At 39.9% G+C, this 26,655-nt stretch overlaps 1 long non-coding RNA gene across 1 annotated transcript; it reads right to left on the bottom strand.

Annotated features, from left to right (window-relative positions):
- Nucleotides 1-13,828: 13,828 nt before the first annotated feature.
- Nucleotides 13,829-25,602, bottom strand: LOC102148188 (uncharacterized). Its single transcript, XR_288742.4, has 3 exons — nucleotides 24,663-25,602; nucleotides 16,799-16,868; nucleotides 13,829-15,191 (listed from the first exon to the last, which is right to left on the bottom strand). It is a non-coding gene; the product is annotated as an uncharacterized lncRNA (long non-coding RNA).
- Nucleotides 25,603-26,655: the final 1,053 nt, after the last annotated feature.

The raw sequence follows: 26,655 nt of genomic DNA, 5'->3' as shown, positions 1-26,655 counted from the left end.
CTCTATTATAAACTGTCCTTTATTTGTTGTGTGATGTAGGGAAAGTTCATTACTTCTCTGGCTTCATGTTTTCCAACCATAAAATGGTGACCACATTTACATTAGACCAAGATACTATCCCATTTGATATTGCCCCTAAAAGCCGAAAGACTCAAAGTACTCTGAAAGGTCCTACTTAGGAAGCAGAGTTCAACAGTAATTTTACAAATTTAGGTTTGTGTTAGCACATTAATTCTCAATTTGGGGGCAATGCTTTAGATTAGGTTTTGAAATCAAAGGCAGGCTGAACTCATCTGCTACCTCATCAAGCTTTGTTAATTCCAAATATCCGGGAGGTATTTTTTGTATCAGTAGATCTCAAGGGTTTCACAGTACTTTTTGCTTTGGCCCCAGTCAGAGGTGGGATTCCCAGAATTAGAGAGGAGCTCTGTCTCCTAAGCACTCAGATCTTTGGATGTCGCCTAACAGATGACTGACTCTCCTCTGTTGGAATGTTTTTGCAACAGGGAGCACCCTGCCCGTTGGCTAGGGAGGTTCACCATGCTTTATAGTCTATTTATAAAGTTTTCTTTTTGTCTTAATATGAGGCCTTGTATACATGTAGCTAATGTGTAAGAATTTAATTAATAACTGATGAAGCCTCATATGAAAGGTAATAAGTTTTTGCTTTTAAATTCAGCTTCAACTGCTAAATTAATAGTGTTGGCAAACATACATCAGTGTAGCTTCATTGGTTGGGACTCTGTTACTGTGAGCTTTGTGATAATTGGCTGGTCCAACGTGTATATTTGCTCAGTAAGTCATCTTCTTTATAACATAAATTAATAGCATGCCCAAACAATTCAGTCTTAAAAGAAGTGCTTTTAAGTACTTTATAAACAGCTACTAAAATGTTCCTTATAATTTACTCTTATCTAATCATCACATCTTTTCTTGAGAGGAGTCAGAGACTTAAGAAGTTGACACGGCCAACCTTCAGATCTGAGTTCTTGGCATTCTTTGAAAAGAATTATTTTATCAAGTACTTGTCTTCAGGCCAGGCTTCTGGGTTTTTTCCCCCCTCGCCTGCCATGTCCTGTTTGGCTGTTATTTTAATTTATTATTCATGCAAAGTATTTGAGTACTAGTCCATGCTGATTTGCAGATGTCAGCTTTTCCACAGGCAGTTCAACTTCTTCTGAAGTGTCTGGGAAATCTGCTTTCTATTCGTTGTGTTGGGTTAAAAGCGAAATAATCAGGAGGGAGATAGCCTCTCGTAAAACTTTCCTTCATTGCTAGGAAACATCTCTGGGCCAACCTTCCCAAATCACTCCTCTCTGGAGCTATTCAAGAAAGAACCTGGAGTCCCAAACCCCATCTCCTTCTCTCTTAACCCACAAGCTCCTTAAACCTCTTCTTCTTCTGGTGTATATAGCTTTCCTCCTCAGAAGGGCTCCACAGTTTAAAATTTTGCTCTTTGAACATTTCCTTTCCCAAAGTGAAATAACAGTTTAGAGACCATTTCTAGAATATCTTGTATTCAAGAACAGAAAAGCTGAGACTTCATTCAAACTCTTAGATACAAATTTTTTTCAATGGTAAAGCAATTTGAGTTTAGGACTAATGTCCAATCTTCAGATAAGCATTAAGTCAGGGAGAAGGAGCCCTTTGCCTTCTCCTGTGCACCTGAAAATCTGGCAATATTGACTCCCTAACTTTCCTCCATCTCTGTCAGCCGGATCTCATCCCCATGCCTTTGCCCACATTGGAAGGCCCCCCTCACAGATCCCAACTCTGCATGAGGGATCTTCAAGGCCTTTTCCTTTAGGACTCAGCTCAGCATGGCCTCCCATATAAAACACTCTCGTGCAATGTCCCTGCCAAGCTGTGGTAGGTGCTCCGCTCACCACCATAGACCTTGTATTCTTTTTATAAAGTCATCTTGCTTCAAGCAGAATCTATTTCCCTGTTCGGATCCCTCATCAGGATGTAAGCCCCTCCAGAGCAGAATGGATTTCTAGATTATTGCGTCTAGCAAGGTGCCTGGCCAAATATAACGTGTCCTCAATATATGTTTGTAGCGTGACTGAGAGAGTTATAAGCATCAGCCCATTTTATAAAGGATTAATAGAATTAGTGCAGAGTCTAGAAATTATAAATTTAAAGAGGTCATTGTTAGGCAATTCCTCTGAAATAGAGAGAAGGGAAAGTTAAGGTTATTTCAAATGAGGGCAGCGTATAGTAAAATTCCATTGAACAATTTTGTATGTCAATAAATTACAGATCCCTATTCAGAATTAATACAAAATGTGAACAGTAAAATTGTTGTTGTTGTTTTTAAAGCAGATACTTCTTACTTTTATTCCTACTTTTAAGTACGTAGACAGAATATCTTATACTAGGATTTACAAATGCTGCCTGGTGGAGATTCTTCTTCATTTTAACTCAGCTATGTGCAGAAGCTCTCATGGCTTTTGAGAACTGCTCCTTTTGAAACATTATAGGCTGACACTGGAGAAATAAATTTATATTTTCAGCAATTTCATAGGTACTAAACTAATTTATACTTTAAAAGATAAATGTAAAATTAACATAAAATTATAGTAAAACACTAATTATGACCAAGACTGATTAGAATTTGTGAACAGCTTGAATCAATAAAATATTTAAATAGGAATGCAATTTTATTACTTTCAAATAGAGACAGGATCTGGATCTCGGTCTTTTTTAAGGAATATAGAAGGATGATCAGTAACTCTGCGAATTAGGCAATGTGGTGCTGATTCACCTCACCATAGAAATGTTTCCATTGGCAAATATTCACTGCAATGTTTAACGCAATTTATACATTCTAGTAAAAATTACGCTTGAAATTGTGTTTATTCTGTTAAGTTGCTTCTTCAAAGATGTGCAAAAGAAAAATTTATAATTAGTCCATTTCTGAATTACCCCAAATTTTCAATTAGAGAAAAGATGCAATGCAAGTTGATTTTAAATGACTTTTAATGCATAGATAGAGAGATGGGAGGGCTAGGATATGGAATTTTAATCCAGAAGACAATTTTCAAAATTGCAAGTTGTGAGCAGTAACTCAGCAAATCATAGTGTGTCCACGTCGTCAGCATTTCTACCACAGGGTTCCCTGTTCTGCAGTTTTCTAGAGTGAGCTCGGAGTCTTGTGACTGGCCCAATAACCTGGCACGTTGACCTGAGACGATGTGAGATAAAAATGAAATATTCTCCAATCATGTGATGTTTAGATTCTAAAATGAAACATATCCATTTTTCAGCTGCGATTTTTATAAACTGTGCAAGTTGGGTCGGGTTTGAGAAAAATAGATGAGGAGAAAGAGAAGGCAAGTGAAGGATGTACATCCTCTGGGAGAAGGAGTAGTAACTGGAGGGTGGAGAGGGTGAGGATGCCAAGAGGGCTTTCCCTTGTCTCACAACTAAAGCACTGCATCTGGTTTTGAGACTCTGGCTGTATCCTAAGTGTAGCTGATTTCATCGAGTGTAGCCTCCCTATCCGGCTGATCAGGCTTCCCGTTTTCAGCACCGTCTTACTAGAAAGACTTTGATTTTAAGAGCCATGGTGGACAGGGAACTTGCAGACCAATTTTCTGCTAGGAAAATGGAGGAATTTATGGTGATTCCCACCCTCCCTCTGAGCACTTAATGCTTCCAGGCAGTCTTTTGATTTTAGTTCCTTTCTTTTTCTCAGTGGGATGATCCCAAATCTTTTCAATTTTTCTGCAACTCTTTATCCTATTCATCTTCTAAGTGCATGACTTTATCTCTAAAGTCCTGGATGAAATGAATCTCATTTGTTTCCCTTCCCTATCCTTCCAACATTGGTAACTTCACCCACAGCTCCCTTTTCTCATCCTGTCTCCCTACAGGAGTCCTTCACCTCCCCGCTTAGGGCTTCGTTCAGTCAGTCAGCAGTGGCTTCACATTCTGTGCTTTGTCTCCTCCCTCTTGAAAAATGAGCCACAAAAGACTAAAAGAATCTTCCCTTGCTTCTGCCTCCACTTCAAACTACTGCTCTCTCTCTCTTCTCCCTTTTGATCCCAAAATTCAAATAAGATGTGTCTGTATTTGCTCTCTTTGACTTCCAGATCTTTCTTTGCAAACTGACTTCTATCTCCACAACTCCTTAGAAAATGCACCAGTTAAGATTACTAGTAACTTCATAATTGACAAATCTTTTTTTTACTCCTCACCTTCCCTGGCTTCTTTGTAACAGCAAAACTATTGATCATTTTTTTCTTCTTGATTTCTACAGTGTTACCTTGTCTTAATTCTCTTCTTTTCTTTTTATTGCTTCCTCTCGGTGTCTCTCACCCTTTCTGCTTCTTTATCCTGACCCTTAAATGTTTTTGTTCACCAGGATTAATTTGGCATTTTTTATTTTCATTCAACGTTCTATCCCTGAGTTAGTCATTTCATGCAGCCCAACCATGTCAACAATTACCAATTCACCATCAATTATCAACACCAAATCTATTTCTCCTGCACTGACTCTTCTTTTGAGCTCCATTTATGTATTAGTGACAGCAGCTTTGACATCTGTTTGAACGTGGACAGTTTATGTGTTTCTGAACTTTCAGTTTTTTTCCTCTGTAAAATGTTGCTGTAAAATTAAATAATACAGCATTTCCTGTCATGTTCTAGGAATAATAAAGGCCAGTGAATATTATTTTTTATACTAATGTTTTGTTGAGCAGTGAAGGTGAAAAGCAGCTTTAGTGAGCATGATGGGATGGTTGTGGAGGAAGCTGGAATAGCAGATGTCAAAGAGGGGAAGCACCACATTTTGCTTAGAGATGAATTAATGCTGTGGAATAAATACAGAATGTGACCATGCCTGTGACAAACATGAAGAGTAGCAAAGATGAGACAGCAGAACTAGTCCCAAACTAAGCAATTCAAAATGCTGAGTATTATTTCATTTAAATACTAGCATATTCCAAATAAGAAGACATTGTCTTGAATCTTCTGTTGGCTAATTAGTGTTTTCCTTAAATTTATGCATTTAGAAGTTTTAATCAAGTAACAAGTTGTATATTATCTATAATCTAAATAGTACAGATTGAACTATGTTGAAGGCATTCTTTTCTCTGTCATTTGTTACATTGAACCTCAAGTATTATACAGATTCATTTATTCATTGATTTAACAAATCATTTTTGCATATTGCTGTGTGCCGGGCACAGTTGCATGGTGGTGTAGTTTATTAGAAGATACAGATACTTGCTTCAAGAACCTTAAAAAGACAGCTACAGGGGCCAGTCCTGTGGCCTAGTGGTTAAGTTCAGTGCGCTCTGCTTCAGTGGCCAGGGTTCAGTTCCCAGACGTGGACCTACACAATGCTTCAGTGGCCAAGGTGTAGTGGTGACTCACACATAAAATAGAAGAAGATTGGCACAGATGTTAGCTCAGGGTGAATCTTCCTGAGCAAAAAAAAAAAAAAAAATACAGCTACATAATTAGATGATACATTTGATAAACATGTGCAACAGGTAAGAAAGGAGGTCATTTTGCTCAAAGTAGGAAGCAGAACAACCCATGACTGGGGTTCACCCTCCTTGATCAAGTTGCTCTAACAACTCAGGAATGCTGGTGAGGTACCTGTCTCAGACATCTCTCTCTGGGTGAACATCCTAAGATCGTCTATGGCTCAATTCAAGACTAGAATCTGCCATATTTTCTTCCTCTTCACCATCAACACTTCTCCTTTCTATATCTTGTTCTCATGGGACTGGTCTTGCTACTTCACCAAACCACTCTGACACCGCACACTTCATTTCACTATACTGGATCTTGAGTTAAGCACCTTCCAGGATGTTAGAACTGATCTGAGAATTTTAGGATTTGTGGTTTGAATGTTCTGATCCCAGGTCTCAGGACAGTCTTTGAAGATTCGAAGACATTGAATATGATTAATGTACGTGCTTGGGCAGTTGCCTTGATTAATAATAAAACTATTTAAAAGGTAATCGGGATCTTTGAAGTTAGAGGTTAAAATAATTATTTATTTCACTATTAAAAGATTTAAGAGTGAAATGGTATATCTTCAAATGTTTGATTAACTGAATCTATTAATTAGATGTGATAAACTCAAGAGCAAATTCGGAGAAAAGATTATTTTACTCTTCAACAGGTATGGAACCTCCTGGAGTAGTTGGAGCTCACACTGATATAGGAATCTGATAAAAAATAAATTGATGCTTCTTGTATTTTGGTCAAGACTTACTGCTGTGACTTGTTCCCATGAACCAACATCCTCTTGTGAAGGAAGGGCCAAAGTTTCCTTTATTCCCAAGAGAACTGATTACAGTGACTGTTTCTATTTTGGTAAGTTATATAAACATGTTTCGGTGAGAGCAAAAAAAAGCATAGCATGTTTAGTGATTCAGCAAAAATGAGGATGGCTTTGGTTAGACAAAAACAGTTCAAGTCTTCTTATTAGTGCCATTTCCACTGACTCTCAAAAACATTGCTTTTAAAATTGCCTTAAGAAGAAAAATTAGACTGTTTTTTTTTTTTTTTGAGGAAGATCAGCCCTGAGCTAATTACTGCCAGCCCTCCTCTTTTTGCTGAGGAAGCCTGGCCCTGAGCTAACATCCGTGCCCATCTTCCTCTACTTTGTATGTGGGACGCCTACCACAGCATGGTGTGCCAAGTGGTGCCATGTCCACACCCGGGATCTGAACCGGCGAACCCTGGGCTGCTGAAGTGGAACGTGCAAACTTAACAGCTGCGCCACCAGGCTGGCCCCCAAAATTAGACTGTTTATGAAAATCCCTTTCAAGCTTATGGTAGAATCATAGCAAAAGTGACTGTAGGGAGGACATTTCCAGAATGTCAAGATCATAATTTGGTATTTGGTCAGATATTGCCTTCCAGATAATACTCTCTGCCAGCTTTGAGGTTTCTGTGTTTTGGACTAACAAACTATCAAAGTCAATGTTTCTACACATAAGAATAAAGAATGGAATGGTTTTTCAAGCACCTTTCAGTTGAAACCTAGATGCTTAGTCTGTTAACATGGTGGTGTATTTGCTGTTTGAGTTTTTTTCTTATTTCAGGAAATTAATTTACTGAAAGCCAAGGTAACCCCATTTCACTTCTCCCTATCAAAACAGGTAAGCCCAGCTGTAAGACCGATATAAGGAGACAGGGTCAGACAACACTGGCAGGGTAGGCTTTCCATGTGCACAAAAGAGTGTAAATATACCACTAATGTAACCAACCTAAGTGGAAGTGAGGCACTTCATTGGGGGGATTTATTGGAAAATTATAGTTTGATTATTCATTCATTCAACAAATATGTATTGACCACTTACCATGGTGACACAGCCTCTGACCTCACAAAGCTTGCATTCTAACGGTGGAGACCATCAAGTAAACAAGTGTAACCAGGATAACATTTTGAAAGTGCTAAACAGATGTAGTTTTAATTCCCATTAAATCACAATAGCCTGAAGCTTGCCACCATATATGCACACAGATGGACCATACAATCCAAACTTGGGCTAATAAGGCTTTGTTATAAGGATGAATAAGAGCTGGGGGCTAAATAGTGATAGGCAGAAGTGCAAACAAGTTGAAATCCTGGATCCCAGTGAGAGCATTTGAGGAACTGAAAGAAGTTCAGCTGGAAATAAGTGGCTGGAATCAAAAAGGAAGTGGCAAAAGATGAGGATGGAGAAGTGAGCCAAAGTACATCAAGTATGTCCAATAAGCCTTATTACCATGTATTTGAGGAATGGAAAGGAGGCCCTTGTGACTGGAACTATCTAAGTGGAATATTTAAAATCATCATTATAAGTGGTGACCAACTTGAACATTAGAGTTCAATTAGTCTATCAACCTCGGGAACCATGATGTTGCTGTGATCCAATTTGGATGAGCACCTTGTGTAAGCAAGAAAAATGAAAAAGAATTTGGGTGTTTGGTCAAGTTGCCGTCACATCTGCACTGGATATAGGGGAGTGATGGACTCTGCACAGCATCCTATGGGTGCACATTCTCAAATATTCTAAGGTCTCATTGTGACAAGAGTGGGCGTAGGCTCGGGTTCAGTAAACAGCAGCAGAAAGTCTTGTGAGGCAGCTCTGATTCCTCTCCTCCCTGCCCTTACTAGGGGCAGCTTCCCCAGAGGAATGGAAATTAGCATTCATAAGAGGCTTTGTCTATGTTCGCTGAAAGAGCTGTAGAGCCCTATCATGGGGTTGAAGGGAGGGTGAGACAGGCCTGTGGGGTGCTACATATGGTGGTTACTATTTAACTATAGGTATCAGAGGGATCCAGAGAGCTAGTCTATAGCATATGTCTAAGAAAGAGTGCTAGGGATCAAAACTAGAAAAATCAAATCAGTTATGGGTCCAAGAGTCAAGCAAGAATCCAGAAACAAGATGAAGAGGAGAAAAAAGCTCATGAGTGAAGGGGTCTAGGTCTGGAACTTTTGCAATGAGCAGAGTAATGACACTTGGGTTCTCCTTAGTTGGGCACCAGCTGTACTTGCATGAATAAGTCAGCCTCAGTTAAGACATAGGGTCATAGTAGACATGTAAAGAAATGAGGAACACTGCTGACAGATGGACACTGGGAACTACTGTCAAAAGAAACCAAGAAAAACCACAGCTGAGTGTTCCAAGATGAAAATGGCTCCTGGAAGGGTAAATAGAGGATCAGGCTGGGAGATCACATGACTCAGTGGTCTCTATTCAGCTTTCTCTGAAATTCTGAAAGAAGTCATTTTGGTATAAGAGAAAGGAATAGAGATAGAGGCAAACTGGGAAACAGAGACTCCTGGCAGGGCCTTAGACCAACTAGTACACAATTATAACCTCTTCTTGGATGCCTGGTAGAGACTAAGAGAAAAGATGACTGCATAAATCTAAGAGATGCGTGGCGTCCTTTGTCACTGGTTTTTGGTTTGCAAACGGGCAGATGAGAAATGAGATTCCTTCAATGGTGACCTAATGGCCTTTCACATCCTAGTCAGTTTTTATTAATAGATTGCCCTTTATGATAATAAATTTTCCTTCTTTGTAATTTTCCTTATACCCAAGCAGAAAATATATTTACACCAGAGTCGTTTCTTTCCTTTAGGGCCAGAAACTATTTGGGGGAGTCTCTGGCAGGGTGTTTGTTTTTCTTATTTTTTTTATGGTCTACTATACAAGTTATACATGGTGATTTGAATTCAGATTAAAGCAATCTATGAAGTCAAGAGAAATCTATGAAGTTGTTAAAATAGGGAACTAAATATCCCTGAGTCTGAGGTTTTGAAGTCAATTGAAACACAAACACATTAAGTAATCCTGCACGTGTCCTTTGGCTCGGTCTATTTCCTTCAAGTGTGTGGTTTATCTTTGTGTAAAGAGACTTAAAATAAATTATGCTTAAAATAGTATTATAAAAATGATTTTATAATTAAATTATTGTAATTAAATTAATTTAAATTGGCTTAAATCTTTGACAAAATTGAAAAATACAAACTTTAAGACACATTATATTGAAGTAAATAAGGTAGGAGGAAGACTACGTCCATAGTTAGGCTAAAAGCAGTCAATGAGCACAAAACTTAGATGTGAGTTTCTTGATTGTTAGAGCACAAATAAATCATGTTGGATTCTATATTTCTCATGATCTAACCTAAGGAATTATACCTTTGTATCCAAATGGACATTTTGTTTTCCCCAACACTCTAGGAGAAATTTATCACAAAAATCATTATATAAGAGACCTTTAGCAAGATGGTAGACAATACATTCAGTTCACAGTTGAGGAAATGCAGAAACAGTCTTCATGTGGTTATTTCTTATAACAACCCTTTCTACAATAGGAGGTAAAATGTTAAGTCTAATTTGAGAAAGTATGACTTTGTGAGAGTAAATTAGTAATGGGATTTTTGTGCGTGTGTGATCTGATGGTGGCAGTGGTAAACTGTTGAGAAGCTGGGGCAATGAGCTCCCCCTCATGATTCAGATGTCCCAGATGAGCTTGTGAGAAGAGGAGTAGAGAAGAAAATTCAAAAGCAAGCCTGCTCCAGAAATGGCAAGCATCTGGGTTGTAAGTTGATGGGAGATCCTCATGTAGCCACTACCTGTGTAGGAAGCAAGGTCAAAGTTGTTAGGCAAGTTAAAGAGCCTTTTGCAAACTCTTGCCCAGATGAAAGTTCTACTTCGATTTTCACAGAAGTGGATTGTCATGAAAACAAGGTTTGGGAAAAATTAATGCTTGTGGTTTCCACATACTAAATTGGCTACTGGCATATTATTCAAAGAGAATATAAAGCATTCATTGACTATCTGAATAAAAAAACTGCTTAAACTCTCATTTTCCAGCTCATGTGGTGGGATATACTATTGACACAGCTGTCTTAACCTATGTGTGGCAAAATATTTGCTTACTAAAGACCATTCCTCATCACCATTTTCCTTAGAGGAGTATCATGCAAAAAAGAGAAGCCCATGGTAGTCAAGACTGTGGTAAGAAAACTTGCTTTGTACTCTCTTTTACTTGAAATTTTTTATTGAGCTGTAGATTCACATGCAGTTCTAAGGAGTAATACAGAGAGATCCTGTATATACTTTCCCCAGCTTCTCTCAGGGGTAACATCTTGCAAACTACAGCATTTCAGCACAACCAGGATATTGACATTAATACACTCCACTGATCTTATTCAGATGTCCTCAGTTTTACTTATACTCGTGTGAGTGTGTTTAGTTCTATACAACTTTATCAGGTCATTTTCTGTATCTATCACCACAGTCAAGACACTGAACAATTCCATCACCACAAGGATCCCTCCTGTTGCCTTTTTATAACCATACCCTCTTCTGTCCCCCTCTACACCTCTCACCCCCATCCCTAAACCCTGGCAACTACTAATATGCCCTTCATTTCTAAAATTTTGTCATTTCAAAAATGTTATATAAATGGAATCATATATTATACAAACTTTAGGATTGGCTTTTTTTACTCAGCCTAATTCTCTGAAGGTCCGTCCAAGTTGTTGCAAGTATCAATATTCATTTATTTTTGTTGTTGAGTAGTATCCCATGGTATGGATGCACCACAGTTTATTCATCTGTTGAAGGACACCTGGGCTGTTTCAAACTTTGGCTATTACAAATAAAGCTGCTATGAAAATTCAAGTGCAGCTTTTTGTGGGGACATAGGTTTTACTTTCTCAGGGATCAATGCCCAAAAGTGCAAGGGCTGGCTTACTGCTTGTAAGTAAATAAGTACAATAGTATTGATTGTCTAGTTGTATAACAAACTGTCAAGCTGTTTTCCAGAGTGGCTGTACCTTCTTACTTCCTACCAGCAATGTATGTGTGATACAGTTTTTGCACATCCTCACCAGCATTTGGCATTGTCATTATTTTCATTTTAGCCATTCTGATGGGTGTACAGTATTTTATTGTGGTTTTAATTTGCATTTATCTGAATGGCTAATGACGTTCGATATCTTTTCATGTGCTTATATACCATCCAAATGTCCTCTTCAGTGAAATCTCTGTTTGTATCTTTTGTCCTGCTTTGTATTCTAAAGTATACAACTTTCTAGCTTCAGTAGTGGGTTTTTTTAAATTAGAAAAAACATTGATACCAGGTACAAGACGTTTGTCATTGTTTCATTTCAGACAGAGACGCCAACCCATTTCCCACAGATAGAACCCTTATATTTGTACTCAAGATTCACTTGAGGGCTCGGGAACCAAGGGTCAGGGAAATGGCTTCCAGAACACTCTTTAAAACATTTTTTTTTAGTTTCACAAAGTATTTGGGATACTTAGGTATTGTAATCACTTCAGTTAATTAGTTAATAAATTAGGTCAATAATGGAAAATAAATTTACATTATTTTTATACATCTGAATTGTAGGCAATACTATACTCCCCATCAACAGCCAGGTGCAGCTAGAAGAAAACTTCCAAGAAGAGGCAGCAGAGTCTATAAGAAGATGTTGAACCTGTGTTGGGCAGCTGGTCTCAGCAGGGCCTGTAAGACAAGCATCAATTGCCAACCCTCGGCATGTGGTTTATTATCAGTGAGTGGCAGTAGAGAACTGACTGAGTGCCAAGAGAAGCTGGAACCTCCTCTTGCTCAGCCACAGCACAGACCAGCATAACCGGACCAACGGCTGGGTGCTTGGGGCAAGTCTCCCTGCAGCGAAGGGAGGAGGAATGAGTAATGATGCCTGGGACAGAGAAAGTAGTGGTGTCCCTGGGGGCCATACCTGTCTAGACCCCAATATAGAGAAGGGACAGTTTCCAAGCCAGTGAAAACAGAGATGGGTGGGATGGACCCACAAGAGATATTGGAGGGAACAGGACATAGTTTTGCATAGTTGTTTGGGGAAAGAAGTCTTCAAATGAGAGGGAAGCCCCAGATCTATGTGGAGAAATATTACATCTTTTTTTTCCTTTCCTTCCAGAACCAAAGCAGTGAGAGTGGCTTTTAGAAAATACAGAAACTGTAAACCCTGGTGTGGGGCTTGTTGGCAGTGGGTAGTGAGTGAATGAATAACCCATTTAGGATTATATTTTAGATTTTGGAGTCTACATATATTAGTCCAATCTCTGCGCTCCTCCTCAAATACTCCCCAAAGCTATAGCCTGGATGGACCAACACCACCCCAAATTAAAGGAAGAAAGAAATTCTGGACTAATAGACTAAAGGATTGACTCTCATGATTTGAGGAGTAAATAAAATGTCTCCCAGTATTTCCCAGCTTATCTTCCCCTCAGCTACCATGATCTTTTACTGCTAATTTTTAAAACCTAATTGCTTAAACAAACTGACCCCACTTCCTTATTCCCCTCGCTCTTCAACCTGACTTTTGTCCCCATCTCTCCTCCAATAGAGTTCCTGCTAATGACCTCCATGTCACTAAATGCAATGAGCATTTTTTCAGTCTTCATCTTACTTGACCACTCAGCAGCATTTTTTTTCTGTGACGCCTAATGTCCCTCCTACCTTCCTATCTCTTATTTTTAGACTTATCCTCTTTTCTTGAGACCTTTAAAGTTGGTGCCCCTCAAGATTTATTCCTAAACTTTTTCTCTTAATCGACATCCATAGATATGGGATGTCACCCCTACCCATTTGAAGCTATCAAATTCTCTCATTCAATCAAACTTATCATACTAATCAAACTTAACTCTTATTCCCCCTTGCCCTCCCATCCTCCAATTCACTCTCCACAGTGTTGTTTTAAAGAAGTACTCTTGTCACTTCTCTGCCCTTGGATAAAGACTGGCTTCTGCTTGCTTCTCCTACTGCACCACATTCAGCTTCTATCAACATCCTCCTTTCAGTTCTTTCTCTTTCAAGGTCTTTGCTAAGGCAGTTACCTCTGCCTGGAATATTTCTACCATTCTCTGTGCCCCCCACAACCTCATCTAGTTCTTGCCTAATCATCCTTCATGTTTTTGCCCAAATGTTACTTCCTCAGGAAGGCTTCCTGACAACACCAAAATAGATCAAGTCCATCTCTCACATGCAGAGCCCCGTGAACTCTTCCTTTAAAGGCTTGTCACTGTTTATATGTATTCGTGTGATTATTTAATTAATTCGTGTCTCTCGTATTAGCTCCAGAAGGGGAGATGCCTTGGCTGTTAGTTCTCTCTGCACCTCAGGAACCCAGGACAGAGAATGAGTGAAGAAACCGAGGTCTTCCACAGTCAGAGGGCACGGGGATGCTGGAGTAGGTATACCAGCCTTGGGAGTAGGCACAGATTGTGACTGTCTCATACTTAATTGCTCCAAATTCAATTTCTGGTGCTGTTTCCTTTCTGATTATTGAAATAATTCCTGAAAACGTTGCTCAGCCAGGAAGTTGTCTCAGATTTTATTTTTTTAAATGTCTTTAAATAACATTTGTAGAGCATTTTATAATTTACAAAGTATATACGTTTCCATTATGTCATTTGAATCCCCAAACACCCTCTCAAGCAACATATTATTCTTAATTGACAGATGTGGAAAATGAGCCTTAGAGGGATTAGGTGACTAACCCAAGTTCTCTGAGTTAATAAGGGACTGAGTAGGGACTTCACCCCAGATTTTGCAGTGCCGAGTTCTGTCTTTTCCCACTGCTGGATAATTGCTTACGATTTCTCTTCACTCGGTCAAGTCTGAATTTGGACTTTAATGGTTAACGATACCCCAAGAATGATACAGTTTTTATTACATTTACATATATAGCAAAAATCACAGCATTTATATATGTATGTCTCTTAATTTATATATGTATGTCTCTTCATACAGACACTTCTACCTGGATCGGTCTTTCTTATACTGGAGGAGAGACATTTGATTCAGAACCCAAGGTCCTTAGTTGGATAGTTGTCTTTGTAAAATGGTCATATCTTTTTTCTGTTTTTTAACTGATAACGTTCAGGAGAATTGATGACCAGGTTTACAAAACAAGGCAGACCCTCAAATCTATGGAATCATGGTTAATGTCAATTATTTCAATCATTACTCTTTCATTATACCAAGTCATATTTATATTATTTCAGATAAAATCCAAAATATAAACCAATTTTTTGATCAAGAAACTTTTATAACAGCTGATTAGGCATCCTAAATTGGGGCAAAACTTTACATTTTCCAGAATAAAGAAAAGAAGAGCATGTGTTAATAATTCAGCTTTGCAATTACAGCCAGGTCCTTTATTGCTGGTCATTTAGTTGCACAAAAACTTTGGAAGTCCATTTCAGAATCCAAGGTTTGTTAGTTCTAATTAGCAGATTAGTTACTACTGAGAAACTGAGACAAATAATTGCAGTGGAAAAGTAGACTCTTTGATTTGCGTGTATTTAGATTTTTATCAAGAGTGTTTTCCCTTAAGGCAAGCTTTATGGTGGCAGTTAAAGCCTAATTCTTGGCTGCATAAAATTTGTTTGAAGGTCACTTGTAAGCTTAGGTCACGGTTGTAGTACCAATAATATTAATGTGATTAACACACTCTCTTGTGGGGTCTCAGTAAAGAAAGAAAGAAGTTAAAAGGAGCTTATTCAATGTATTTGGAAAGTACAGACACTTGTGCAGATACCATTGATTGTAAGATTCATCACGAATTTGGAAACAGCTTCTTTCCCTTTTCATGGCAAGGTACGCATGGAAGGCTGGCAGGAGGTGATGGGCCGGAGGGCTCCGGCAGGACCAGGCAACACCAGATCTCTCTGAAAACAGAGGGGAGGAATAAAACCAAATGGACAAACAAACAAAAGATGTCCCAGCTCATTGCAAAAGAACAAGACGCTATTTTAAATACAAGCACATTAATAAAAAAAATCTTGATTCCAGAAAAGTTACACTGTCTTGCCTAAAATCATCTTGCCCTATAGCCAATGGTTTAGAGAAATCATGCTTTTCAATGGGACCTCTAAAAATATATACCATTGTATGGATGGGAGAGTCTGTAAAGAGAATTTATACTATAATGAGTCATTATTTTAAAAAGCCCCAATATATAATCTGTAGCATGTGTACAACAAATGGTTAGATTTCTTTTTGTTACTGATAAATTACTAAAAAGTCCAGCTTGTTCAAACAAATGTTTTATTGTTTTTACAATTTTCCTCCTAATTGAAAAACGGTCAAACATTAAACAATATATCTTCCACTGGGTGAAACATAGTTGAACTTTATTGTTTTTTGGCTGAGGAAGATTGGCCCTGAGCTAACATCTATTGCCAATCTTCCTCCTTTTGCTTGAGGAAGATTCTCCTTGAACTAATATCTGTGTCAATCTTCCTCTATTTTGTATGTGGGTCACTGCCACAGCATGACTGATGAACGGTTTAGGTCCATGCCTGGGAACTGAATCTAGGCTGCCGAAGCAGAGTGCGTTGAACTTAACAACTAGGCCACAGGGCCAGCCCCTTGAACTTTCTTTTTAATCAACTCTACAACTGACACAGCTTGTCATTGTTGAATCCATTTTTAGACACCCAGAAATGGATTCTTCCTGTGAGTGACATCACACAGTTGGATTGGAAGTTTCCTGTTCCATCTCCAGAGGAGATGACAGAGTGTGGCTTTAAGGAGATACTGGGTAGGAATAATATAATTGATTTTGTTTGATGGTAATCTGAGGTTTCCCCTGGCAGAAAGATGTACAGAAGTGTGCTGTAATATTTAAGAAGCACATAATGCTTTCTATCTCAGAACCACACTGAGAGATTTAAGCTTGAGGCTCCTATGAGGAGAAAAGCTGCCTTCAAAGATCTCAGCTCCTTTTTCACTTTTTATGTTTTTCCAGCAAAGAGCTCAAACTTGGTACTTCTACAAATGCATATTTGTTAGCTGTATTGTGACACAATGTTTCCCAAATTCAACTAAGGAAAATGCCCTTCAGTCCTGTAATGTTAATACTCTTTCCCTTTTTATGGCACCCACCGTCCATTGCTACCCCTCAATCTCGGCAGGGTTGATTTATTTTCCAGGGATGTTTTCTCTCTTAGATGACCACAGTTGATGGTGGATTAATCCACTCACATGAACTGTGCTAAAGTTTTATAGGAATTGTGGACATTCTGGCAGGTAAGTAATCAGAAACGCCCTTTGGCTCCCCTCAAATACCAGGTGCAGACCTTGCCTCTTGGACTGAGAAGCCTTTCAGTGAGTCAGAAGAACAGGTAATTGCATTAATCTTATGTAAACCAGTCACCAGGAAACACTTGCTATTTATTCCACAATCTATTCTCCCTCTTTCATCATCACCATTTGTGTTCCACCCATACAGCAAAGCTCATCTAAGAGAAAAAACATTGCCAGCAGTATTTACCTTCTGCTCAGCATGAGAACATTTGTCTTTGTGCAGTGAATACGTCCATTTATAAGCAAACAGTAATACTCTGGAAAGAAAAATGAAGTATGTTAATAAACCATTGTCCACACAATAAATACTGTTGTCTTTTCCTTATAAATGGGATATGATTGACTCTGACACTGGACCAGACACTGGAATTTGTTTTCCGTTAGTGATGGTGGATTTTCACAGATACACCCACACTTGCTTGGCTCATCGCTGGTGACCTTAGAACTAATTTGAGACGCAGTTGGCAGGGGGTTAGGAATGTAAGTCAGACCTGGAGTCTTTAATGTTGTCCAAGTATGTTCTTATTTATGAGGTGATGTGAACTGGCAAAACAGCAACTCCATCATTGTTGCTTTTAGGAAAATCTCATATAATCATTTACAAATGAACCAGAACAAACCACACCTAACCAGGCCATAGGACCTGACCCTGCTCCTCACTGAGGGCACCCAGATAACCTTTGCTATCTTCTCCATCTTAAATTTCTCCCCAAACTCTTAAGAACACAAGATATAGGGAAGTCTTCTAGATTTCTTCTTTTTGTTGCCCTAATGCTCCCTGCATATCTCCTGCTAACTTTAAATAACAGGAAACTGTTGTGGTGGCTGGGCTTTCTAGGCTGACTTACTTTGGTTCAGCTCATTTAATTATTAAACTAAATACTGTCTGAGCTAACTGCTCCCACTTCAATTTTGCTGTGGTTTCATTCCTTCATTAGCTTGAGATCCACTACACGCTCTTTGTCAGAATTAGAAATGTCTATTGAACATAAAACAAGAGCATATCTGAGGAGCAAGGCTACTTCAAATATAGGGAGTGAACACTGAGACTGATGCCCAGCAATTCTTTCTGACTCTACAGCCAGTGGTCATGCTTCCTACTGAAGTTAAGAGAAATTTTTGTTGCTGGTGTCCCACAATGGGACCACATCAGAATTTTTCAATGCATGCCTACTCAATGGAATAGAAGTATAATTGGAAAAGGGCCACTAGCATCATGGTTCAGGTAATTTATAGATTAGAGTTTTTAGTGGTCTGGCTTGGAAGCCCAGCCGCCATTTTCTAATCTGACACAGGAACACATTTGCCCAGTGAAATAGTCAGCTTAACGTTCAACCCAATGATATTGTTAGAAACTAACAAGAATACAGGTGCACAACAGAGAGGCAAGGGAAGGTCAAAATAAACCCAATACATGAATAGACACACTTTATGCTGTGTATAAGGATATATTTATTTAGGGATAGGGAGTGAGAAAATGAATTTATGGGTTAGCAGAGTTGACTAGTTATGGTGGTTCTAGGTATACTTTTATACTTTTAGGGGGAGAATAATAAGGAACATCTTTTGAGTGAAGGTGACTGAGCAATAATTCAGAAAAGCTGGACAACTAATTCAGGAAGAATAACTTTCCAGTGCCATGGTGTCCAAGGGCCTGGGTTCAAACTTGAAAAAAAAAAAATCATTTTACTGCCCTTCGGTGATTAGCCAAAATGCTGCAGGCAATACTGATATGTTTCCCTGTTAAGAACCATGGACCTAGATGATCTTTAAGGTCTCTTCTAGTTCTGTAATCGGAATTTTCCTTGAAAAGATATTCTACTTATACAGCTAGGAAGATTTAGCAATTTCCTCTTGCTTTTCTAGCAGAAAACGTACTTCAAGAAGTGGGGTTGCAACAGGCGAACTATTCACCCATAGTCCTTTGTTGGTGTAAAAGTTATTCTAGGATTTATTCCCAAATCCCGGCTGCAAGAAGCAACACATTAGGACTGGACCACAGCGCCCTCTAGCCTGCACGCCTGCAAAGCCAGAGGCTGGGTTTTCTAGGATTCTGTAGAAAAGCAACCGGCTTTGTTCGTAGGAGATTTTCTTCACACAATATGTTTTCTTATCATTTGTTTATGTAACTTATAGACTTCAAAAGTGTTGCTCCCTCTTCAAGTTAAAGGAAACTACTATTCATTTTAGGGAAATTAATAACACCACACCCAAGACCTGCTCCGCAACACTTAAACATTCCTTGGCAGTTTTAATTTTTAAAATCTGACTTCCAGATATTTTATCTCCACTAAGGAAAGAAGTTTATAACAAAACATCCTCATGTATAAGACAGAGTCACCGAGTGTATTACGATCACATATTTGGAAAAGTAAATGGACATGCATATAATATTAGGTGGAACCAAACTGCGTTTCTTTAAACTGTGTTTGATCTACAAAAACAGCTTTTTTGCATGGTTCACTCTAATGTCTAAAAGGATAAATAAGAAACTAGGAAGAAACTAGGGAGGGAAGTGGGAACGGGGAGACAGGAGAGGCACACTTCTTTTTCTACATATATTCTTTGAAGTCCAAGGATCTTTTTACCACATTCAAAAAATTAATATAAAAATTTTAATAGGAGAAAAAAAAGATGTGGTCATAAATTTCCTTAGACTAACTTATTTTCTCCTCTTCCCATATTTCTCGCCATACTCTTCTCCCTCTCTCTGTCAGAGTTGTTTATTGAATTAGCTGACAATCTATTGTTTTCAAACTTCTGGTAAAAAATTTTTAGAAACATAACCTAAGGGAATTTATCATTTGATTACGGAAATATATACGTGCACAGGTTTTTATTGTTTTAGGATAGTGGAAAATTTAAACAACGTAGATGGGAGATGGTATAAATAAAATATGATGCATTCATCTATCAGAATACTGTGTAGACACTGGGGGGGTTTTTGCTCTTTTTTTGGGTATGCCTTGTAATATTTTTATTTTATTTTTTTGATAGCTGGACATGATATAGTGGGTAAAAGGAGCCGTAGTAACAGGCTTTCAGTAATGTGGTAGTAAGGAACGTGTGTGGGGGCAAGCATTCTATAGTCCTATGATGAGGTCTCAGTCTTTTTTTTTCTTTTTGCAACTGAAGAATAATTGACATATAATACCCTGTTAGTTTCAGGTACATCATAGTGACTCAATATTTATATACATTATGAAATGATCACCATGATAAGTCTAGTGACCATCTGTCATCATACAGAGTTATTAAATGCTTTTGATTGTATCCCCATGCTGTGCAATACATCCCCATGACTTACTTATCTTATAACTGGAGGCTGGTGCCTCTTAGGTCTCGGCCTTTGGGTGAGCCTACGACTCTGGACTGTGAACTTCACAAGTGTTTCTCAGTTTTTGTCTCCCCTTTTAGGTGGGACAGGATGGCTGGAGAGGACTGATGTTGGGTATTTCCCTTCCCCCACGTGGAAGGCTAGAGCTGACGCGAGTGGCTATTTCCTTTCCCCAGGGTGAGTTAGGCTCTGGTTTAGTTTCTCCTGAGGGCAGGCCTTGTTACGAACAGAGTGATCTGGCATATTTCAAAATGGGTCCTTTTTCCTTCCCCCTGAAGGAAGGAAGCAGGAGGGGATTTTTCTCTGACATTTACTGTGGGAATCTGCTCAAGCTCCTGGAGGTAAATCTCACAAAATTATGGGGGCCTCCCTATGACGGGGTCCCCTGGAGTTTTTCACTCTCAGACTTGTCCACACTGGGCCTCCAGCAGTGCATCAGTTACAGTTCAGGTTTTCCCACCTGGCACTGGTTCCTGAACTGGTTTCTGCTGGGGAGCCTCTGCTCTGGTAAGCCATAACTCCTTGTATTCACCTGTTGGTCTCTCCAATCTTAGGGGCAGAAATTTGCCCTGTGTCCTTCCATCTCTTATGGATCCAAGAAGAACTATTGATTTTCCAGTGTGTTTAGCTTTTTACTTGTTGTTAGGATGGAGTGGCTACTGCCAAGCTCTTCAAATGCAGAACAGGAAATGGCTCGAAATCAGTTTTTAACGAGCCCCTGAGGTTCTTCCTAATGAACATTAAAGGATGTTAGTGGAGAAATGGAAGAAGTCTACAGGGCAAAGGAGAACAAAGGAAGGAAGCCAGGGGGTAGGAAAGGAAGGTAAAGTACCAGGAGTCCCTAAATGGAGACAGTGGTCCAAGAGAGAGCCCCTCTAGAGAAGGTGTTAGGGGCGGTGGGTGTGAGGGAGGACTGCTGTGAGGTGCCAGGAGTGACACTGGATCAGAGACCTTGGCAGCCAAGAAACTACTCAGATTTCCTATGAAAGAAAACTTTACATTGCCTGCACCCAGGACCTGTGCCTGCCAATCACTCGACTTGCACTCTGGGAAAATTGTCCAATGTCTGTACTGCGTTCTCACCAGTTGATTGTCCAGTATGACAATGCCAAGTCCACGCCACCAGTCTTTGTTTTCTGCCACTGAGTGGCCGCCCACTGTAGACCTCTCCTTGCAATGTCCTTAGGGCACCTGTCAGCCCAAGGTGACCTACTGGTGTGTTGGTAGTATGGGAGGGATGGTGCTGACAAATTGATTGTGTTTGAGGACTCTAAGCTGCAGCAATGGGGCATTGACGCCACTGTTCTGTCTGAAGGAAATATACCAAATTAGGATAGGCCACGTTGACCTCTCCATTGGAAATTTTTTCCCCAATATTTTTTTTTTTAAGATTTTATTTTTTTCCTTTTTCTCCCCAAAGCCCCCCTGTACATAGTTGTATATTCTTTAGTGGTGGGTCCTTCTAGTTGTGGCATGTGGGACACCACCTCAGTGTGGCTTGATGAGCAGTACCATGTCCGAGCCCAGGATTTGAACCAATGAAACACTGGGCCACTTGTAGCAGAGTAGGCGAACTTAACCACTCGGCCATGGGGCTGGCCCTGCCCCAATATTTTTATACAAGATTTCTTTGACTTTGTTTCTAAATATCAGTCCTTTAATGACCATTCATGGCCTTAATTGATTTTCACAGTTAAAATATATTAATTTTCCATTTTCATTTTTATTTTACTGAAGTTATTTTCTTTGGGGGACAGGTTTTCTTTTTTTTTTTTTTCCTTAAAATTGCCACCTGGGCTAACAACTGTTGCCAATCTTTTTTTTTCTTTCTGCTTTATCTCCCCAAAACCCTCTGTACTCAGTTGTATATCTTAGTTGCAGGTCCTTCTAGCTGTGAGATGTGGGACGCCGCCTCAGCATGGCCTGACAAGCAGTGCCATGTCTGCGCCCAGGATCTGAACCCTGGGCCGCCGCAGCGGAGTGCCCAAACTTAACCACTTGGCCATGGAGCAGGCCCCATGGGGGACAGGTTTTCTGCGTAAATTTTATAATAAAGGGTTTTTTTCTTTGATGATGGAACATAGTATTTCACCTTTATTTGGGTGTATTATTATTACCAAAACTAATTTTCACAGGTCAAGTTTGCATTTTTTCAAGGAGATTGACTTCTTCCATTAATTTTAGTCATATTTTTTAATGTGTAAAGTTTTTAGCAATTTTTCAGTTTTATTTGCATTCATTATTTCTTCTAAGAGAGCCTAGAGTTTTCTAGGTTAGAGTGTGCAGTTATCCCTCAGCCAATTTCCTGTTATAATGAAGTGGGGTCTGGACCACGTGGCGAGGAAGAAAAAGGCGGCAGGTGCAGGAAAGGAGTTAGATTTGACAGTGGGAAGATGAGAATGTCTGTCTGAGAGCTTCTGTTTTCCCCCGTGATGTATGAGGCAAGGCAAACAACTAAGAATGAAAGAGGAGAAGGACATGAGCAAGTTTTTGGAAAGAGGAGAATGTGCGATGTAGTTATTTTGAAGACAGAAGTCATCGTATTACAGAAGTATGGCAGGACTGTTGGCTGGTGTTAAGTGGTCTTTTGAGATTTGTGGTCTTGGCTTTTAAGCAAGACCAGCTGTGTATTTTTCTCCCACTATGTTCAGCTGCTTGAGTTCAGGAGCATGGCAGATGGTTGAGTTTTACCTGAATTGGAGTTTGGCAAGGTGTTCATGGCTGAGGGAGAAAGCATTGCTCTCATAATTATCTCTTTTCTCTCCTGCATCATCAAACTTTTACTCATTGATTATTTCCTTTGGTATAAAATACATCCAGTAGCTATCATCCTTAACAACAACAAACACAAAACAAAATACAAACAAACAAAGCTTCCTTTTACCCTACTCCTCTGTAAAGAGCCAAGCTACCATCCCATTTATCGGTTCCTTTCATAGCTTGACTTCTTAAATGAGTTTTCTGTAGTCTCGGCTGCATTTCCTCACTTTACATTTTCTCCTAACTCATTCCAGGCAGGCTTCTCTCCCATGACTCCACTGAGACTGTGTTTATCATGGAACCAGTGACCACCCTTGTGCTGAATTAACAGTCAGTTCTCAGTCCTCATCTTACTTGAGCTCTCAGCATTTGGCCTCTTGAAACGCTATCTTCTCTCGGATCCATTGACACCATACATCCCTCTTTCCCACCCCACCCCCATTTCATTGACTGCTCCTTCGGGGTCTCCTTTGCAGAATTTTTCAGTGATAGAGATCACATTCTTGGGAATTGCTTTCTCTTATCTAATTTATTTTTCCTATGGAAACTTCTTTACTACTAAGGATTTAAATATTACTGATATGCCAATGAACTCCTCGCATTCCTAGATCTACACTTGATTAGGAGGTAGTGTTATTTTTTGTACACTGATGAGCGCAATTTGCTAATATTTTATTTAGGAATTTTGCAACTGTATTTATCAGTGAGGTTACCTATAACTTTTTTTTTCATTTGAATTAAACTCAGAATTTTTCAAAATAAGCCCTACTGAAAAAAACTATTCCATATTCAAACTAAAACTATTTTAATAAAATTTTTCTTTCCAGGAGCAATAATGAAGGAAACAAGGCATTTTGTAAAACGCGGTTTTGAACTAGTCACAGTAAGAAATAAATGTATGCTTTCACCTCCTCAAAGCAGAGGCTGCTTCTGTTCCTCAGCCTTGCAATCAAGGTGAAGAACAGTCGATAAGCAACTTCGGGCAGAGTTACCAAAACAAAGCACAAGCAGGTGAATGTGGATGCCTCTTGAAAGACGTTGGGGGACCCTGACCAAAGGATCCGAAATCTATTTTTAAAAACTGATACAGGGGCCGGCTCCGTGGCCAAGTGGTTAAGTTCGCGCGCTCCACTGTGGCGGCCCAAGTTTCGAATCCTGGGCGCGGACATGGCACCGCTCGTCAGGCCACGTTGAGGTGGCGTCCCACATCCCACAACTAGAAGGACCTGCAACTAAGATATACAACTATGTACCCGGGGCGCGGGCGCGGGCGCGGGCGCGGGCGGTTTGGGAAATAAAGCAGAAAAAGAAAAAAAAAAAGATTGGCAACAGTTGTTAGCCCAGGTGCCAATCCTTAAAAAAAAAAAAAAAACCTGATACAAAGGTAAAGTGGTTCCTTCTAGGTGGCAGTGCCACCAGAGCCCGGCCCAGCCCCGTGCTCGCCTATGCTAAGTTCCCAAGCAAACCCTGATGCTTCTGCTCCACAGGAGACTTGTTCTCTTTAGAGTTTCAGCGTCCAAGGAGCTCTTTTTGTGAATGAGGTGAGCGCAGACTCCATGTACTTGCTCCACAGTTGGAGTCAAAGAATCTCCCTAAGACCGGCTAGGTAGAGTCTAGGCCAAACGGCTTATTTCCACTTTGTCCCAATTCCTCACCACGCGTTCGTAGACCTAGGACCACAGACCTTTGCTACGTCATCATAATCACATCTAATGTCCATCCTAATTTAGGATTCATATTCTGTGCCTGGAAACAGTCCCTGTATTTAACAATAATAGCTACACATAACACAATCCACTGTTACAATGTATATGGTCACAAAACATTAATGACCTTTGTAGACCAATTGTTTTTAATCATAATTGTCATACATCAAAATTCACAGCCAGAATCCCCCAAATCAAAAAATTTGCACAATACAAATAATAGCTTAAAAGACATAGGCATTTCTTACAGTACTGTGCTTCCGGAAACCCCATCTGTGGAGCGCCGCTGAAGGCATATTTCCCAAACTGCTGCTCCGGGTATTTTTGTTTGGAAAATCTATCCCAGCAGGGCACAGCTGTCTCTTGGATGTGCAGAAAAGAAAGATATGCTTGTGGCAACCAGAAACTTTTAAGCTCTTTCAGGTTGTATAAAATGAGCCTGCAGAAACGTTTAAGTGTTCTCAGGATGCAAAGTTGGAGCCGAAATATGTCAAACCAGTTACAAAAGTGTACAGCAGAAATCTCTTGAGGTCAAACCTCCTACCCAGATATGCAAAAAACCTTCAGGACCCACAGCTTGTTGACCTCCTCCCGTTTTGTGTGAATTTCACAAAAATTCATATTGGTAGAGAGGATTTGCTCATACCCCTCCCCAATCTGACCTTCCTAGTCTTTTAAGAGATGCTGACGTATCCTTCCAACTTGTCAGAGGGTAAAGGGGGGCTGGAAACTAATTCTTCATCCAGGAGGAACCTGGAGAACCAGCTGCTGTGCGTGCTGAGGCGTGAGGCTGACTTTCCAAAGCACAAGCTTCACTCTGATTAAGAACAACTTCTGAATGTCTCCACCTCCGATAATGACTGTATTCTTCTCTTACGTTCGAAAAATTTGCGCTGGAGTTGGAAGGAGGCCCTGGCTGCCGGCAGCGGCAGGCTGCTGCAGAGTGGGGTCTGTGTCCTGAGCGCGGCGTCCGGCATCTGGGCCTGGAGCGCGGCCGGGCGGAGGGGCGCCGCCCCGGGGCTTCGGGGACCGGGGCTCAGCAGCGCCTCCTGGGCCGCCGCGGTGTCACCCCGCACGCGCGTGCCGCCGCCAAGCGGCCGGGGACCAGGAGAGGATGTGGCTGGAACGTCTGGCTCCTCAGCGGAGCTGGGGGGCTAAGCCGGCTCCGGTGACACCGCCAGCACCCCCACAGGAAGTGATTTTAATAACAGTATCACTAGAAGGTACTGTGATTAATTAGCAATTGTAAAGTATTATATAAACATCAAACACGGATAAAATAGTGAAATAACTGAAAACTAGTCTCTGAGATTTAAGGAAAAAGAAACCACACTTATTGTTTTGTATTTTAATATGTTTCCTCCTAGTTTATTTTGGAAGACTAAAAATACCAGACCCATGATCCTAAGTTTTTCAAGTGGGAAGAACTCTTTTTAACATAAAATATTTTACAGGCCTTTATGTGACTGAGTTTATAAGTAGTATGTCTTACTGAGAAAATACATCAGAAAAAGCTATATTGATTTACTAATATATTTAAATAAACCTGTATGTTCTTAGTCACGTGCTGCAGGTGGTGTGGTGAAAGGCCAGCTTTAGAGTAAGGTTGGTTGGTTTCTAATCCTGCAGCATCACTTCCTGCTGTGCAGCAAACGTAACTTCTAGGTATCTCAGTTTCCTACTATTTAAAATGGGGAAAAATAGTACTTATTTCACAGAGTTGATCTGACGGTTCATTGATATATGACATGGTAAGCCCTTAGAAGAGTAGCTGGCATATAGTATATTCATTTTCAAAATAACACACATATTTGTGTTGGACTCATTTGTAGTTGACACGTGATGTCCGGCAGGCTGTATTAGAGACTAAGAAGTGAAGTCCTGAAGGGCAGGGGCTGTGTTGCTGGTTTACATCTGATTGTAAACCAGACAGACAGATCCGGGTTCTCATCATTGCTTTGCTGTTTATAAGCACCTGCCTAAGTTACTTGACCTCCCAGCTGTAACTATCTGTAATATAAATGCAAAATAGTACATACAAATAACTGTAAAGTAGCTGTAAATAGCTGAGGATAGCTTCATAGGTTTGTGGTGAGGATAAAGTGAGGTACTACACGTAAAGTACTTTGTGTAGTACCGGGCACATACTGCATCAGAGATGTTTGCTGTTAGCAGGAATTCAGACTAGGAAACTGAGAGTTGGAGATGTTAAACAGTCTATATCAGCCTCCTCAACTATTC

This window comes from Equus caballus, chromosome 18, assembly GCF_041296265.1.
Source record: "Equus caballus isolate H_3958 breed thoroughbred chromosome 18, TB-T2T, whole genome shotgun sequence".
In the NCBI taxonomy this organism is placed as follows: Eukaryota; Metazoa; Chordata; class Mammalia; order Perissodactyla; family Equidae; genus Equus; species Equus caballus.
This window is presented reverse-complemented; position numbering and strand designations above follow the sequence as displayed.